The sequence below is a fragment of the Zeugodacus cucurbitae genome, chromosome 2, assembly GCF_028554725.1.
Source record: "Zeugodacus cucurbitae isolate PBARC_wt_2022May chromosome 2, idZeuCucr1.2, whole genome shotgun sequence".
Classification (NCBI taxonomy): domain Eukaryota; kingdom Metazoa; phylum Arthropoda; class Insecta; order Diptera; family Tephritidae; genus Zeugodacus; species Zeugodacus cucurbitae.
In genome coordinates, this window is record NC_071667.1 from 64479683 (window position 1) to 64499416 (window position 19734).

Here is a 19734-nt window from a genome sequence, read left to right on the forward strand (position 1 = left end):
CGAGAAGCTTTAGTAGTGATGATATAACGTCAATCCTTGGTTCAGATCCTATCGAGTTATATGATAGTATATGAGTATAGTATTTCGGATACATTCAGCAAGTTTCTGATTAGAAATTACTACAAGAAATCACCTAAGAGCTTAGTGACGTCATAATAGCAAAAACTCAGTAGACTAGTTTAGTCTTTTAGTATCAATCAAATATTCGCGGTGTATTTTTCCGAAAGCAATTTACTAAAATGCCCACAATTCAGCAAACGCTGATGAAAAAGTGGTTTGGAGACTATTAAACGCTGCCAACGACTACGCCAGTTGTATTTGTTGTTTTTGTTTTTTCGAAAAACCGATTAGCGCAGGGTTGCATTTATGTAACGCTGAGTGTGTGTGTGTGCGCGATGCAGCTCGACCACTTTTTTCGGCCGCCCAAAGCGTACCATGTTGCTTAACCACAACAGCAACAACAACAACAACTCACATGTGTCTTACATGATTCGCGCGCCAGAGCCCCCGAAAGCCATCAAGCAACAACGTAAGAACGTCAACGCAATCATTGCCGCCATCGTCTTCGTCAAAAATGTTGCAACAATCACCGACGCTGATGCGTTGCACAGTGGCAGTGGCAGTGGCAATGTTCTAGCTCTAGCGCCTGTTCGCACTTATTGTTGTTGTTGCTGTTGTTGTCTGTTGATGGTATTCAAAAAACGCGCAGCTAAAACTGGAAGCTGCTTGACCACTTTTTCCACAAATTTTTGCAAGTTGCATTTTCCATGAAAAACATGCCAACGACGGCGGCGAGGCGCGGCAAGTGTGGCGAGCGCGGCACTGCCACTGCCATGTTTGTGGCGAATGCTAAGGGCAATAGTTGAATGGGGCGTGGCAAAGTGTATTTCAAGGCGAATGTAGTTGTTAAGCACACCAGCCGCAGCAACACAATGAGGTAACAGTCATGGCCATGGTTTTCGCCGCCGCCTGCGGTGGTGCTACTCCGGAAGGGAGTGGAGGGCGGCCGCTTTAGCTTTTCGAGTGCAGTGCACTTCGCCACGCTGTGACGGCTTCAGCTACAGTTGTTTTACCTCGGCGCTCGCAGCGTTTCTAGGCACCGCACACACACACGCACACACGCTTAAGCATATATTTGTATGAAGATATATGTAGATGTGTGTGTGACCAAGCGCTGGCCGGCAATTGCATTGATGATGACGTTGATTATGATGGACGGCATTTTGATGTTGCCAACTACTACTGTTGCCACTGTTCTAGCCGGCAGCAGCGTGCGCACATACTGCGCGGCGGCTATTGTTGTTGCTACTGCTGCTGCTTCTTCTTCTTATTCAGCTACTCTTTAGCTACTGCAGTACTGTCAGCAGCGCGTCTTATGCAGTTCCCCTCTTTCTGCAGTGCGCAATTTTTGTGGCATTTCTTTTTGTTGTTGTTCTTCGCTTGTTCATATTTTTCATAAAGTTACATATGCATGGCTAGTTGATGTTGTTGCTGCTGCGGTTGCGCCACTTTTTTTGGCATGTTTCTTTTTTGTTTGCAGATATTGTTATTAGTGTTTTTACTGACGCTAATATTAGGATCGGCGCGACTCTGCTGGGGGACCAAAACTTATAGTCGCTTATTAAAGCGTAATTATTTTGCCGGAAATGCTTTTTGTTCTCGAATACGTTTTCTCTTCTCATTTTGTATTATCATTCAAGAAATGAGAAGCGCAGAGTGACAACAACAACACATTAGTTTTTACTTTGATCAGTTTAAGAACAGTATTTTATATATTTTCTTAAAAATAATTTCTACACATTTAAAAATATTGTAAAGGAATGATGAGGATTATGAACTAAGGGATCAAGTCATGTTAATAGCCCTTCTATTGTTCAAATTCAAGCCAAGCAATTAAGTTTATGTGTAATTGGGCTAGTATATATACAACTCCCTCTCCCAACAACTACTGATTTATGTATCAGGCTATCTCAGCCACCGCAGTAATGTAAACTTCGTTAATATCTATGAATTCTTTCTTGGAGCTCGAGTTGCTTCCCGAAAACTCGTTCTGCACATTGTAGTAGTTTACATACCTACCTATCCAGACTAGACCCGATCTACTGAACATATGTTCAGCATTCAGTGAGTCCTCTGCATGTCACTTAACCTCTTCTTTGCATGCCCAGTGAAACCCATTCATCGAACATCATTTTGCTTATGATCCGACTCTGTCCAAACAGCTCGTTACACTAGTTAACAATTACAAAAACAACAATGACAGTTGTTTTTCGATTTCTAGAAGATACGAGCCATCTTCAATGTCTCTTTGTCCAATATGAAGATCCTTATACCATTAAAAGCTTAATCATGTTGGTAATAAATTATTTTAATAAATCCGTTTCGAGTCATTCAAGATTAAAGAATTCTAAATACCAAAACCTCTATTTGTAGTAGAGGAAACCTGCCAATCCTTCTAATCTAACGTCAGGACCCGATAATTCGGACAGTAGCTAGCTTGGTCTAAGAGGTTTCCCGGGTTTAGATCCACTTTCGTCTCTGTAGGATAAACTTTTTACATATATATTACTACTGCTATTACAACAACAACTGCTAAAGAGAGTATAATAGTTGTGTCCACATAACGGTTGTTTGTAACACCCAAAACTAAACGAGTTAGATATAGGGTTATATATGCCAAAGTGTTCAGGGTGACGAGTAAAGTTTAAATGCGGAAGGTCTGTCCGTCTTCCCGTCCGTGGAAGCTGTAACTTGAGTAAAAATTGAGATATCTTAATGAAATTTGGTACACGTGTTCCTTGGCACTATAAGAAGATTAAGTTCGAAAATGGACGGAATCAGACCACTGCCACGACCACAAAATGGCGATAATCGAAAACACATAAAGTGCCATATCTATAAATAAAGAGACGAAAGTAAAATTTGGTATGAAGGATCGCACTATGAAGGGGCATATTTGGATGTATTTTTTTAGGGGGAAAGTGGGCGTGACTCCTCCCCTACTAAGTTTTTTGTATATATCTCGTAAATTACTAAAGCTATATCAACGAAACTCAGGAGTCGTTTTCTTCAGGCATTTCTTTATATAGTCCAGAAATGGAGGAAATTGGATTATAACCACGCCCACCTCCCATACAAAGGTTACGTTAAAAAATACTAAAGATGATTTAATTCAGTTAAGAAAACCAACAGAAACCTTAAATTTCATTATAAAGAAGGTACAGAAGAGCTACACTCAAAATGATGAACAAAATTTTAAATGGGCGTGGTTCCGCCCACTTATGGGTCAAAAACCATATCTCCGAAACTAATCGACAAATTTCAATGAAATTCGGTTCGTAATATTTTCCTGGCTTCCCAATGATATGTTAAGAAAATAGTCGAAATCTGTTCAAAACTACAACTACTTTCCGTATACAAGAACTATCAAGTCAATCTTAATCGTTTACTTTACAATATATAAAGTAAGCACTAGTGAAGATATCAGAACAGAACTTTGCATAAATACTGCATTTATATTGTGTCATCGCACTTCTAAAAATTGCCAAAATCGGACCATAAGTATTCAAGGCCATATATATAGAAAGTGAGGACCTCAGAGCTGCGAATAAATTCTTTACAGAAAATATAAGTAAGTCTCTCAGATATTTTGAAGAAATTCAGAGGGAATATTTTTCTCTAATAATATGTTTTCGTGCACTAAGTGAAATCGGGTCATAACTTCCCCTAGTTCCTATATACCTAATATTAGAGTTTTCAAAATTTCAATGGACTTTATACCATATATGTATGTATATGCCATGGGTCAAATTGTGAGTTATCTTAATAAAATTACACCCGAACTTAGCCCTTCCTTACTTGTTCTATTTGTTCTTTTCCTTGTTCTAAAAATAAATGGGTATAATGATTAAGCTTTGTTAGGCCTTTCACTTAAATACCATTTCTCATCATCTTATAGCAACCTTATGAGTTGTATTTTGAGTTACTTCAAGGATTCTTCTGTTTTTATATCAATTGTTCTAGACTATCTGATAGCTTGCGAAAATACAGTTTAACTTCGCTAACTCGAATCACCGTAATCCACACAAACAATTTTCGAGTTAGTTAGAAAATATCCTGCTAGACCTAACCCTTTAATCAAGGAAAGAAATACCTAAAGTTGTTCCATTATATACGTAGATATATTTTAAGAATCAGTTAAACATTCGTAAATATAAAACTGCAGCTTTATAAAAAAGAATAAACCAGAAAGAACACGATTTTGTATCATAGCTTCTCCTTCTCCCAAACTAATATATACGTTTGTAGCTCCAGCGTCTAAGATACTAACAACCAGCCATCGACAGTTGTCATCTGTCAATGGCCATAAGAGCCAGTCGGAACATTAATCGTCTTGTTTGCTGTCATTTGTTGATTTCATTTGTCACATTAAACTCATCATTTTATGTTGTGGCGTCAACACGCCCGAAAAGTGGCAAGCCAAAAGCCAAACACGGCGAAACAACTCAATACAACAATAAAAGCAACAAAACCGCACCGTGGCTGGCCAACGGACAAGCTGACAGCCAGATGGAAATAACAGATTTCGCACTTGAACTTGTTTACCAGCCAGCACCACCGCGCTGCGACGCACCGACCGTCCAAGCCAACGCTCAGCCGAGCGACTATGACTAAACGGCGACTAACTGTGGTCAAGCCAATGGCCGAGTGGTTTTCGCCAAATTCGCATAAACTGTGGCAGCAACAACAACAACAGCGCAGCAAATGCAAAAAATATAAAATATAAAACTAGCAAAAATAGTAACAACAAAAATGGTGGCATGAAAAAGCGCAAAACTGAATTGGTAGCGGAACGCGCTACAACGAATTGACGAACGGCATTTTCCGCATTAGTGTTGCAAACAAATGTCGACTGTGCTATATCGATCGGCGGATTTGGGTGGCAGCGATGTTTGCAAAACCATTTATAAAAAGCAACTGAAAACAAAAACAAAACGGAGAAAAAATACAAAAAATATTGTTCGTCCGTGTTGTTGTTTTTGTTGTTCGAATTGTAGCCGCTACCGTTTGCGCTTGTTGTATTAGTCGCACCGAACGTTATCTGGGCCACGATCAGTAGTGGCAAGCTCACTGGCAAATCAACACACACATACACACACCCATGCATACTCATGCAAACAGAGAGACATACACACTGCAAGCGAGCGAGCGCTGTTGTTGCAACATACGCATCGTGACCACAGCGCGACTTGCGACTGCACCGCGCACACCGACCGCGGCATGTTTGTATATCTCCGCGCTTGACTATTTGCTACTTTCGTGCATACAATTTACATAGCATTGCACACTTTCATACATACATACACATATATATATACCATAGAGCATGCCTCTGCGCCTTGTGCAGTCTTATCTGTTGCATGAATGAAACTGCGGTGTTGGCATGAATGAAGCAGATTATTGTAATGCAAATTCGATTTTGATTAGCTTACATATTTATATGCCACACAAATGCGCTTTAGGTGCATATATACATACAGATATGTCTATTTGATACAGTTTGCATAATCTCTCCTATATGCTTTTATAGAAATTAATACTTGTCCTCGCTAATTTGCACAACATAAATATTTTTCGATTCGATTTTAATGAGTTTACACACAATTGATATATTCGGACTCTTCCCACTGTTCACTGTCTTCTTTCTCCACAGTCCAGTTTTCGCTAGAGTAATGTTGGAACTCTTCAGGAGTCACACCTTCGGGGAGTCGCACGAATCAGATAAAGTCGTTATCAGCCGTCTCAACGTATGTCTGTATTCTTAAAGCGATTCGTCGATGCAAGAGGGTCTCCTAATCAATATCTGGCAGTACTGGTCTAAATAAACCAGCAAAACTCAAATAAACCTAATCAATAACCGTTGTGGTGACGTCACAGTCCAAACCTTACCAAAAAATAAATTTGTGGGTTCATTTAACTGTTAGTCAACATTCTTAAACGAAGCACATTGTGAGAAGCATTCATACTAACAGTTGGTCATCCAAGCAGCATTATTCGAGGTAAATACGGCTGCCCAAAAACAATGTTAACCTCGGAATCCAGCGCATGATCATTCTTGCCAACAGGTGCTACTTTGGACTGAGTAGGCAACTGAAAAGTAAAGTCCTCTCTCGACGAACCAAAATCAAACTCTATAAGTCGCCCATTATTCCCGTCCTGATGGGATTTCTCATCCGCGGCTCTGTCCGGTCTTTCATTGGGGAGGGTTTTTTTAAGTGGTGGGTCCCAAACCCTACGTACAACCGCAGAAGCTGGCTTCGCCTCCTCACTTTAGTTCGCTTTCAAACGGATGTCTGTTGGTTACCCAGAGAATACTTAGTCAAAAACCGGAAGTCGTGAGCTGCTTGAGTCATATGCGAAAGAATCGTTCCTGGCCACTCTCAAATGAATGGCAATCATAAACTTTCCTCACTTGCGTGAACTTCTACATATGACCCCATCCCTCTAAGTTATCTATAGTCGGACAAAAATCAAACTATACAGGTCCTTCCCCATTCCCGTCCTACTTTATGCTGGACGATGTTAACATCCGATGAGAGGCTTCACTGGGAGTTTTCGAGATAAAGGTTTTGCGGAAGATTTATGGTCCCTTAAACACTGGTAGCGGCGAATACCGCAGACGATGGAACCATGAGCTGTATGAGTGATTCGACAATTACATAGTTCAGCGAATAAAAAGCAGAGGCTACGCTGACTATGTCATGTTGTTCGAATGGACGAAAGCGCTCCAGCTTTGAAAATAAATATTTGATGCTTGCTCTACCTCGCTGGTGGTAGCCGAGGGTGGAGAAGGACCTGGGAGCACTTGGGATTTCCAATTGCCGCCAAACTGCTAAAAGGAGCAACGAATGGCGCACTGTTGTAACTCAACTATAACCTCGTAAGCGGTTCCAGTTAAGAAGAAGAAGAAATACGGTTGAAACTTAAGTGTTGTAACTCCACTTTTAAGGTATTGACAAATTTGGCCATTTTTTAAGCAAAAACTTGAATGAGTGACAATTGGTGGAATTATTCATTCAATTTTTTTAACTTAGTTCAAACTGTTTCAAAGAATCTCTACTACAACTGCCGCATTCCATAATCTTATTGAAGTTAAATGTCTGCTTTCTCTATTGAGTTCTTGAAAACTCGTCTGCTGTCTCAAAAAAATTCTGTTTTCAGTATTTGAGTAGCCTTATCAAGACTTTAGTTTCGATTTTTGGTCTGATAACTCTCTTGGAAGATCTTTTAAGCATTCAAATCGGTGAAATCGTAATCAGCGCCATAAGGAAATAAAGTTATTGGTGTAAGTATATTTTTTTATGATTATCATTATTACTAAGATGACTAGAAAACCAAGGTTTTGCTTCGTTTTCGAGGTACTGGAGTTACTGTGGTTTCTAGATCCCCTGAATTTCATTTGAGTACTATTTGATTGTATCTATGATAGTAAACTGTCAAAATAGTGTTTTCCGAATTCTTATTTATTCAAAAGTTCTTCACTTCTCACCGCGCCTCTAACAGGCTCTTAGCAGAACCAACGTACACAGCGACGTCAGCGGCCAATCGCCGTCAATGCGGTATCAATTGGAAATAAATAAGTGGAAATTTTGAGAATTGTCCGCGACTCGGTTGTCAACGCGTAATGCATACAAACACACACACACACACCATTGCAGTTGCATAAATATAAACACAATTATATACATGAAGGTAGTATCTGTGCGAGGTCTGAATTCGACTATTTACTCAAATTGGTTTTATTGCATTTTCGTTGTTTCTTTCTTTCTTTCGTTCGTTTGCACATTGCATTTGCCCATTTTGCACTTTATATTTTGAGCGTTAGTTTTTTATTATTATTGCTGTTGTTGTTGTTGTTATTGTTAGTGTTTTGTTTGTTTGTTTGCTTTATTGCGCTTGACGCTCACAGACGCCTTTTTCGCGTACTATCTAGGCATAGATGAATAGCGCTTGAGTGTGTGTGTGTGCGCGCATGTGTGAGGTGATAAGCTCAAGGACAGCGCTGCGTCGCGCACTGCTCAATTGCAATTGCTGAAATTTTAGTGCGCTTGGCACAATTTGACGTTTGATATTTGCGCTGGAAATGCATTTTTTGCAACTGTCATTGCTGTTGACTTTTGGTTTGTTGTTGTTGCTATTGTTGTTGTGCGAAACTAAATAATAAAAATGTATGCATGAGCGAGGAAATCAAATAAGAATAAAATACAACAAAAACAAAAAATAAAAAAGCAACGCAACGCAAAGAATACCAGCCAGTCCGTCAGTCAGTCAATGTTTATTCAATTGTTTGCAAAGAACAGCTCAACAGCTCGCAAATATTATCGATTTCTTATACTGTTGTTGTAATTGTTTTTGTTGTTTTTGCTGCTTAGCGTTGTATTTTAATTTTGTTTGGTTTTATAGCTTTTTTTTGCTAATTACTATTGTTGTTGTTGTTGTTGCTTGCTTTGTTTATGGTGTAACTGGTGCTATGTTTATTGGTACGGCCGCTTTGTCTCTCGCGTTCTTCTTCAGCCATAATCATGGCATTACCAGTTGACGATGTCGTCCGTTGGTGGTGCTCTGCTTTAGGTATTTGTATTAAACGCATTCTTGACTGCATTTCAAAGCTGGTCGCACCTACCACCAGCTGCTGGTGTTAATTTAACATTAGAAACATACATACAAACATACAAATGAGCCTATAGAGATGCTTATTTCCCTTTCAATATTTTTTGTTCGCTCTCAAAATTAATATTTTTTTTTCTATTTTACGCTGTTGTGCCTTTGAACTCGATTTTCAATTGACAAAGCCGAAGGTGTTGATCTCATTGTGCTCGCACTTTGGCATCGAGGTTACGTATACGCACCACACACTCCGCTGAATTTCATTATTATTCATATTTGTTTGTATTTTTCTAAACATTATTTATTAATATAATAAAAATAATGTTAAATGTAAATTGACAGAATTTGCATTATGTGTAACTTAATATTTTCTGCTAAGTGTAACAATTATACATTTTTGTTATTAAATTTTTTTCTTAAATACTCGCATAGTGTTTGTTCTAAGGCTATTGTGTGGATATAAGCATAATTGCAGTTGGATTGAGGGGACAAATTGCTGGTTGACATTTCTATCTCAGTTATGAATCGTTTTTCAGAAGGAAACATTAACCTTTTATCAAATGGAGGAGAAAAATATTAATTATAAAATTAAAAATATAATTTATTTGTCACTTGTTCATCGTTTTAATATTGTTTAATATAAATTAATAAGAATTAATAAAAACAGTAATGTAATATAGCTCGCTTGATTGCTGCGTTTAAAATGATCGGATGTGTGAAAGAAAATATTAGAAACTCTAAAAATAAAAAACTAAAAACACGTCTAAACTTAGCGGCTACTACAGTACTTCAAGAGCATGTACATTTATACAATAAAAAAGAATTGACCATTGAACTTTTGGACAATTAATAATTTTAAAATTCTCTCGTATATCCAGTTGTTCAATGTACCGCCTCTTTTAACAATACCTCAGTCAAATAATTATATGTGCATGAACTTTTTGCAAAAAAAAATTAAAGATTACAAAATTGCAAAATATTTCTGAGTATGCAGGTTTGTTATTATATAAAAAAAAAAAACAAAAAATTAACAAATTACAAAATATTTTTTAAACTATAAAACAGAATTGAAGTTTAGGCTAATGGTAAATATTTATATGTGCATTTTACTATTTTTACCAGTAAAGCCTATACATTTGAGTTTAACTGAAAGAAATGTTTATATTAATAGTCAGTAGAGTTGTCCTTATATTTTAAAACTAAATTAAGCCGCTTAATCAGAGAATTAACTACTGACTGTAGCATAGTTATGTAAATATTGGCAAATTCTTGCTTTCTGGCTAATTTATGGTGACGTACTGTCTCAAACAGTTCTCCGTTTTGTAAAACAGGAGCAGAGAGGCTCCCCCAGAGATCCTCAATAGGATTTAGGTTCGAACTTAATGCTGCACATTGTAATACCGGAATTTTCCGGTCGTTAAAGATTTTCTTCGTGTGGATTAAAACGTTATCCTTTCGATATGTCCACTTATATGCCATAAATATTGCCAGCAAATTTTATTAACTCGATCTTCGAAGATCTACATTGATATTAGCATTCATTTGAGTGAATATAAAACATGTAGATAGCTTTCCACAGCAGCAAAATGAAGCCCATGAAATCAAGGTATCGCTTCCAAAACATCGATTGTAGTAGGACCGTCGTTCCTGGTGCGAATCTCTACAATATTTCTTGGAATGACCTGGGCCAACCACATTTAATTTTCTTTCGTCACTAAAGACTGTATTCTATCACTCATCGGCACAGAATTGGTATTTATTTGCAAACCTCAAATGTGCTTTATTGTGTCTTTCTTTAGCGTTGGTTTGGGTGCCATGGAGGTGTGTTTTAGAAACTGATTTTTATGTATAATTGGAAAAATTATATTTATTGTGATTTTCTGTCTTAACTAGGTTCATATTAGATCGCTGCTTGTCAAGTCCGCAACTACTAGCCGTCGAATCATTCTTTTGCACCGCTCATCAATGTTGTTTTTCGTCCGCTGCGTCGCACTATACCATAATTAGTGGGGTTTTTAAGAAATTTTGAGATACAGTTCCGATGTCGCTTTGGTCTAGAGCCATTTTGGAACGGCTTTCATGCATTCCTATGATTATTACTTGTTCCTCGGCTGATAAATTAGTACCACGAGGGATTAATTTTAAGTTAAGGGCTTAAAGTTAAATAAATGTAAATGCAAATTTTTAATAATTCATTAAGTTAATGCACCTACAATAAATTTGAAAACAAATTTTAGCAAAAAAAGTTTTTGCTGCGACACTATCAATAAGAAAGATCCGCTAAACTGATTTTGCACATATAAATATTTACTATGCAATACCCAATTCAAAAGCACATTCTTAATGTAACTATACAACGAACGAGAAAAGTATAAAACAATTTTCGTTGCATAGTAACAGTAATATATCAACCTTTTATTCCACATTTACCGAAATCCAAAAAATAACAGTGAATAAGAAATTTGAACAAAAGCAGAAATGCACATATAATTATTTGACTGGGGTATAATCGTGGGAAGAATGCCTTTTGTTATTTATATATAAATGTACTGCACACCAAAACAAGATTGGAAGAAGATATATTAAGTGGATATTTTTAGCACATCAAATGTTGAAAGAGTATTCAATTTTCATGTGGTATGTCAAATTGATTCTAAAAAAAAATAGAAATAAAAATACCTTCATTTTATTTAATTTTTTTCAATTGCCTTAGACTCCGGTATACATATTTCTAAAAGGTGTCTGTATCGTAAATATTATTTTAAACAAAGCGGTTGACATCTACGATAAATATTCAACCACAATCATCTGTGTACTGTATAGAGTTATTGCAAATAACCATATATACTTAATTTTTTCCTAATTTAACTATATTTAATAAAACAAAAATTGGCAATCCAACGTTTAGTGAAAAAATATTGCCTCCATTTGTATTTTTAATAGGCAAAAATGGAACAAACTGAATAAATGAGCGATAATTTTTTATGTGATGACCATAAAAAAAAAACAACAACAATAGCAGACATAATAGCTGCTGGGGCGGCATATGAAAAACCGCAAAATATAACAACAAAATATACTTCGCAAAATACTAGAAAAAAAACGCGTGAAATGTGCGCCCTACTACCATCCATGACAGACGTCAAAGGCAATTCGCATTTGTATTTCTCATTTTAATGCATAATTTTTGCATGAGGCTTTCGAAGCGCTGCCGCTGCGCTTTTTCGGCGTTTCACATTGAGCCGCGTGCGTGTGTTACTTTACACTTCTATATATTCATTGTTATAAAATCCTTCTTTTTTCTATTTCCATTTGCGAGATTATATGTTTTGCGGCAGTTATTACTATTTTCGATAGTTTGTTCAGCCGCCTAGCATTTGGTACACTTTTTCTATTGCCATACGCTTAGCTTATTATTGCTATTGTTGTTGCAGCTTGTCACTTTTGTTGTTATTGTAGCATTTTCGAGAGTATCTAATTTCAAATGACCGCCCCATCGCCGCCGCGCCGCCACTCATCTGCCATGTTCGGCGCAGCTGTCGCGCGCACCGCTGTGTCTAATTGGCGCGCTATATTGTTGTTGTTGTTCTTATTGTTGTACTCTGTAGTTTTGTGTGTAAATTAAAAACGAAAAATAACCGGCGCGCACACACACACACACACTGCCACACTCCAGTGCGACACATATGCACGCAAATGCAACGAAACACTAAGCGCCGCGCGCCGCCGCCCTCCTTGGCGCGCCACCTACTCTGCTGCCGCGCATCCAGCGCGCGCCACGCTGCGCTCCGCATCCCGTTGATTTGCGCCAATTTCGCTTATCTGACAAATGCGAAATTTTTATGACAAAATTCGTTTGTTCGCTTGTTGTTGTTGCTGTTTTAGCGCGCTTTCGGGTGTTTTTTTTTTGCTGGCGTTCGCTTCGGCGGTAGGCAGTTTGGCGGTGCGCGGCGCGCTTTGCTCGCCAATTGGCCGCTTCCACTGCCGCATTGCATGTCGTCGAAATCAGGCCACACATCAACGCTCGAAGATAAGGTTTTATTTTCTATTTTTATTTGAGTTGCATTTTTTCCAATTTTTGCTTTGAGTCTTTTTTTTTTGTTGTTATTATTATTTTTACACCATTTTATGTGTTTGGCATGCGGCAGTTTTGCTCTGTCATTTCGTGTTTCTTCTCCCCCTCGCGCTCAATGCCGCCGCGCGCTGTTTCGCCAACACATATTTGCAAAATAAATCATTTCGGGGGAAATTTGATAATGCGAAGGTGACCCCATTTTCGTGTGTGCGCGCTGATAGTGTAACAGTAAAAAAACAACAAAAACGCCGAACAACAACTAAAATCAGCAATCTAACGAAAACACTTGTAAATATTTAAGTGTTTTCTAGAAAATTTGATAATTTTTTTTCGCTTTTTTTGTGATTTTTTACTGTTTACAATCGCACTTCACCGCGTGCACTTCGTGCGCGGGGCTGGTGCGGTGGTCGCAGGGAGTAATGCAATGAATTTGAGTTTATTTGCGAATTAGCAATGCTACAATTGAGCGAAAAACACAAAGGACGCCTTTGTTTTCGGCGCATTGTGAAATGTCTAGTTGCTTCTAGAGTTTTTTTTATATTTCTCATTTTTATTTCTTTATTTTTTTATTATTATTATAAATAGTTTTGTATGTGGAAATGAAGGTTACATTTTTGAAGGTGTGCCTACAAAAACTTGGATGCGGTAAATTAGCGCGCTTTGTGCTTGTATTTGGCTGTGTTGTAAACACTTATATGTATGTGAGAGATAAAGCACACACACTCACATATGCGATCTACATTCATTTGGTGCATTTGTTAGTTTGGTGTTGCTATTTGGGCGTGGATTTAGATAAGCGAATTTGCTGTAAGTGCAAATTTTGTAAATTTCGTAAATAAAATCACACGTGCACTCGGTCACATAGCCAACCACGATTGTGAAGCGTGCAATTTAACCCTTGCGCGGTCACTAAGGTATTTAAGACCGTAAAAATCTACAATTTGCTGTTTTCATATAACTGAGGGAATAACTTCACAAATCCTTTTTGTTGTGTCAATTAAGAGGTTGGGTGGGTTGCAAAATATCAAAATTTGAAAAAAATGGTCTTATTAATTAGTACAATATGTTTAAGATATTAACCCAAAATATCAAATCAATTCGAGTAATATTCTACGAGATATACCCTTTGGAAGTTCCGCCCATTAGGTCACGTCAATATGAATGAAACTTTAATCGCATTTATCTCAAAACTCAATTTTTCAAGTCTGTGGACACGATAACTCAAAAAGTTATGAAGCGATTTTGTGCAAATTTTGCACATATATTTGGAATATCATTATCTAGTTAATGAACGAGAGACTTTTTATATTGTTATTATAACCAATATTTTTTTCGAGCCAATATATTGCGAAAATTTGACTAAAAAAGAGAATTTTTTGGTTATGACAGAGTTTTAAAAGTTTTAAAATTTAAATTTCAATATTTTCTTTTTTTTTCCTTCGTTCATTAACTAGATTTATCCTTGCACTATCGAAATAATTTTGGTTTATTGGTTTTAGATAGAACAATCATGAGTTATGATGTCCTAGGCAATACTTTTTTAGACACGTCATGGGAGAAGAGGTGCCAACAGCTGAGGTTCCGGAATTTATAAATACAAATTTGACAAAATACTAATAAATTCTTCTTCTCTCTTCTCTAAATAGAGCATCTCTTCAATAAATAGTTCTTACCCCATTACTATGGGTGAATGGGTACAATATTGTATCAAAATTATTTAAAAGAAAGAGTAAAACAAAATATTAGCTTTATTAAAAATTTAAAAATATTATATTATATAGAGGAGCAGATGGTCTATCATCAAAAAGCATCATCTAGTATTATAAGTTCATATGAGATCATCATGTGATAAAAAAATATTGCTTGAAATCCATTAATAGTATCTCTAGAGTTCTATGTACTATCTCAAGCCTCTAGACTGATTGTGGTTAAGTGAGCTTAAGTCTTTTAGTGACTTTGTTGACTCGCGAATTTAGAAAAAGTTATGTTTTTATAACTTTATACCTAATTTAACTTTAAATCAACAGATCGGTGCAAGTATATAACTTATCGAATTTTCAGGTGGACTCATTGTATTCTCTAATGGAAGGTCTAATATTTTATGTGATTGAGATTTAACTCGTTCGTAAAACATTTTATTCACTCTTATTTCTCTGACTTAGGTTTTGTCACAAAGATAATTTCTTTATTTTTTGCGTCATAGAGTTGACTACGCCTTCATAACGGGTTTTGGGTATTTCTTCCCAAAGTTCGCTATTATTGCTTTTCTGAATATTACCCCATAGGTTATCTATGGCATTGAGGTCGGACCATTACACAGGCCAAGGCATGACCTTAATCCCTTTGATACGAAACCACTGCTTGGCTTGGTTTGCTGACTAGTATGTTCCTACTGGAAGACCCATTTCAGAGGCATTTCGTTTTCAGTTTAAGGTAACATTGTGCTATTCAAAATATCAACGTAGTCATGTTGATCCATGACAGTTTAGATACGATATATGGACCCAGCACTATAAAAATAAAAGACAAGATCAAACTGATATATTTGATCCTCCATATTTTACCGTTACTGTAGTGTGTCTAGGGTGGTATTCAGTCTTCGGGGGACGATGCACATACGGTCGTGAATCTATGCCTCCAAAAAGAACGATTTTACGTTCATCTGTACATAATATATTTCGTCATTTTTTCCAATTTCTATGATTAGACTATGTTAGTGTCTTAACACACGCACTATTATTATTGTTATGAACACAGCTGTACTCTGATATATTTTTCGATAGATATTCTTCTAATTAGTTGATTAATTATTTTCTGTTATTTCAGATTCTGGATGATTTGTTCAGTCTCGTTCGTCCTTCGTGTTCTATTTGAGAACATAACAACATATCATAAAGGTAAGTGATTTTAGTTATATTAGAACAATTATCCTTCCAAAATATATGTTCCTCTTAACTTATAAGGACACAGATGAAAAACGTCATCAGTCTCTAAAATCTTATTAAAAGAAAAAGTACAGCGAATATTCTTTTATGCTTAAAGCAAGAACAGAATTTAGTCTTCTTATTTTTCTTATATTCTTCTTATTTATTCTTATATGGAAACATACTATGACTATGGAAATTAATCTTATACAATATACTTAAAAAAATATATTCGTTCACAATAGCTTGTATGTCATTATAATCCCTTTTCCCACTCTCGTAGTGAATCTGACTTTGTTATTAAAAAGGTAAAAATCGGTGCTGTATGACAATTCTTGATTAATGGTCGTATTTTTTAAAACGCTGTATTATTTTTTGAAACCATTTTGAAATATTTTCTTGATGGATTATTGTGAATTAACTCAGTTGCGGCAGAGGCCAATAAGTACATTGTGAGAATGTTGTAAAATCAGGCAATTTTGAGCGGTATATAGTAAAAATAATAATAAATTCGATTCTTAACAAATTTCTGTCGAAAAATACACTTTTTCCTCAAAGAAAATTTATTTTTTTTTTTAACAAAAAAAGCGAAGTTCCAAAATCAAATTTTCGCTCAGCGGAAGTAACCAAATGGCGAATCCATGTTACCTGCTACTTTGGGAGCAAAAGCAAAACGTTGCAAGCTGCTAATGACTGCAACAACTGCGAAACGACCCTGCGCATTAAAATATATAAAATATCAGCGTTGTTGAGCTCACACATAATATAGAAAAATTATTACAAGAACAAATTTGTTGCAAGTACGAAACGGTGATTTTTTTGTGTTGCTCTTTTCATAAATTTACACACAATTTTTTCACCTGCAACACGGCAGCACAGTGCAGCAAACAAATCGATGAGCTGTAAGAAGCAACAGGCTGTTGCAACTACAACAACAACAACAATAATAATAATATAGCATCGCTAAGGCTAAGGGAAATGCATGGCACTTTTATTGGCGCTATGTACTGGCAGGCAGTCAGGCAGGCGTTGGCAATTTGAGGTAAACGCGCGTACTTGCAACATTCACCTGTTATTATGGCGTTGCCGTTTATATGTTGTGCGCTTGCAATTCGGTTTTGGTTGTTGTTTTTGTTGTTATTCTTGTTATTATTGTTGTTGCTCTTGCTTTTATGAGGGCTTACGTTTCGTCTTTCAAATTTATGTGGTACATATACTATATGAGGGCATGACCACATACAGCTGCATATACACCAGTTGCACTTGCCACACTTGCTTGTAACTAGCTTGCCACATGCGTTTCACTTACCATTGTAGCAACCAGTAGTAGCAACTAGCTATGTATGAGTATATACATACATATATAAAGGGCGCTTGCTATGAAAATTGTGATATCGCTGCTGTTGTTGTTGTTGTTTTCATTATTATTGTTTTTCTTAGGCTGCTGCATGGAACCGCCAGCACTTTGATAGCGAACATAATTGCCTGTTTTGTGCCACGCCATACTTCAGCCATTTATTGTTATGATAGTGAAGGCATCAGCAGCAACAACAACAACAACCACAGCAACAACATGCAGATGCAACCGAAAAAAGTTGCAGAAGCTAGCAAAGCAGCAAAGATGGTCATAATGGTGCAAAGCAAAAAATAATAACAATAAAAAATCTGCCAACAACAACCATACTCGCGAGCAGTCAGTGCTGTATTCTAGTTGCAACAAAAGCAATAACAACAACAATAAATGTTTTAGTAGCGTTGAATGAAACCAACTCCCGGTCACCTTAATAGCCCATTTTGTAAATGCAGACATTGCGGCGAAGGCGAAAACAAAAGCGCGACGGAGTTGGACGACGACGACGACGACGAAGACAGCGTCGCAGAAGATGTGCGAAGCAAGAATGAGCAGTAGAATGAATATATATGTATATGTATCTATGTAAGTGCCATACAGAATCGCCGGTGGAGGCAACGTAAAGTGGCGCGGATTATTATTATATGGAAATATGCTGGTGAATGTGGCATGAAAAGCAACAACAGCAACAAAAACAACAAACAAAAACAGTAGCGTAAAGTCAGGGTACGAGCGGGGCGGCAAGTGGGTTGCAGCATATAACTATGCAACCAACGCACACAAACACACACACCTTCGTTCGCTTCGTGAACACCTGTTGCAAATTTCATTCACACAGCGGCTGGGGTAGTAAAATGAGCACAGACAGCATAGCGCTGCGCCGAGAGCGGCAGTGAGTTGTAGAGAGCGTGCAACGTTGGCGGCAGTAGTGGCAGCAGCAAACTAACGAAACTATTTTGTTGAATTTTTTTCTAATTTGCCACTTGCCGCTGCTTGTTCTAGCTGCAATTTTTTTCGTGCATGTACTTCAAGTATTCTATATATAAATACATATGTATATAAATGTATATATACCTATTATATATAAGTGGAAAATGTATATAATTATGTATTTTAGTTGCTTTTCCAACGAATCTGACGAATTTTTTCAGTTCCAACTGACATTTTACAGCATTCGTCACAGCTGCTGTGCTTCCACCTGCCGCGTTGGAATGGCGAGCGTAGCTTTAACATTCTGCAGTTATTTTAATTCTAGAGAAGGTGCATATTTTTCGTAAATTTTTTTTGCGGTTCTTGTGCCATTACGTAAATGTAGTTAATAGACTTCATTTTAGTTACAAGATAATCTTGTGTTATACGTTGGGATGTACAGGGTTTATCTGTTATGGTATATATATTAGGTTGTCAAATATCTCCCTTCCGCTTTTTTCAATGAAAGTGTTTCGTTCAATAATATGTTTCCATCTAGACGGCAACTTCATATTACCCCCTCGTAGAAGTCCCCCTCCTTATTTGCGAAGAACTCGAATAGCCACTTTTCACAAGCCTCTTTTGAGTTCAACTTTACATCACCAAGGGCGTTCGCCATGGACAGGAACAGGTGGTAATCTCTTGGCGCTATGTCCGGGCTATATGGTGAATGCAATAAAACCTCCCATCCGAGCTCACGTAGCTTCTGACGAGCCATCAACAAAGTGTGTGGTCTGGCGTTGTCCTGGTGGAACACTACATCCTACCTGTTGGAAAATTCTGAACGCTTCTGGTGGACCGTCTGCTTCAAGCGGTCTATTTGTTCGCAGTAGATGGTAGAATTAAGCGTCTGGCCCTTCCGTCTGATGATTCCCTTCCAATCACATCAAACAGAACAGCTAAACCTTCCTCTGTAGCGCTTTATACATAGCCGCGAAATTCAAAAGACAAAAAGGCGGAAGGGACAACCCAATATATTCCAAGCTTTGGCTCAAAATTTGTTTTATTAAACACTGCCAAAAACCACGTAGAGGACTTCGGAAAGAGAAGGTGACTGTTAACCTTTTGCAAATTTGCATTTGTAAAATTTTTGGTGAAATTTCATCAACGCAGGAACTCAATGTTAGGACCGAGTGGCATCTCTATATATTTTTGGGTTTTCTAGTATTCGAATCTATAGCAAAAGATTACCTGCTACGAATAACAATTATATTGGTAGTCTTTACCTTAAGATCATTTATAAAACCAACGACATCGAGGCAAAGATCTAAAATCAATACGGCCTGAAGCATCGATATTCGGGAGTTAAGGATCTAATGCTTGAGCACGTCAAAATTTAAGCGGTATTTATATGAGTTGTTCCTCGGCAGGCAAGTTGGTGTCATATTTCTAAGACTCTTATTTTATCGGATGACTGTATATGCATTGTAATTAGGATCTAAGGTCTAAATAATTACTCAGCGATCTATACCGCACCATAAGTCCAGTCACCTCTGAAGAGTACGACCTAAAAAGTGTACTGTTTTTGTTGTTGTTACGACAAAACCATTTTACTAATTACTGCTAACTGGTTGACAGGCCTTGGTAGGATGAAAATTCGGGTCCTTACCGGATGTGTAGGCTCACCTGATGGAAACGATAAAACTTGGGCTCATTCTTCGTACTTATAAGCAAGAATAAATAATTGTAGAAAATATATTCGCATTTTGAACTTTCTAATTGACGAATTGACATTAAGTGCACCCAAT

The 19734-nt window shown here is 37.2% G+C and overlaps 2 protein-coding genes across 10 annotated transcripts in view; one reads left to right on the forward strand and one right to left on the reverse strand.

Annotated features, from left to right (window-relative positions):
- LOC105218430 (tRNA:m(4)X modification enzyme TRM13 homolog) overlaps window positions 1-19734 on the forward strand; it is a 793174-nt gene that overhangs the window by 196645 nt on the left and 576795 nt on the right. For all 3 annotated transcript variants that reach the window (XR_008469969.1, XR_008469970.1, XR_008469971.1), the window contains one exon: window positions 15569-15639. The gene's annotated coding sequence lies outside the window, so the exon portion shown is untranslated. The remainder of the gene's footprint in view (window positions 1-15568; window positions 15640-19734) is intronic.
- The window catches only part of LOC105215468 (myb-like protein A), a 236552-nt gene that overhangs the window by 187743 nt on the left and 29075 nt on the right, over window positions 1-19734 (reverse strand). The window lies entirely within an intron of this gene.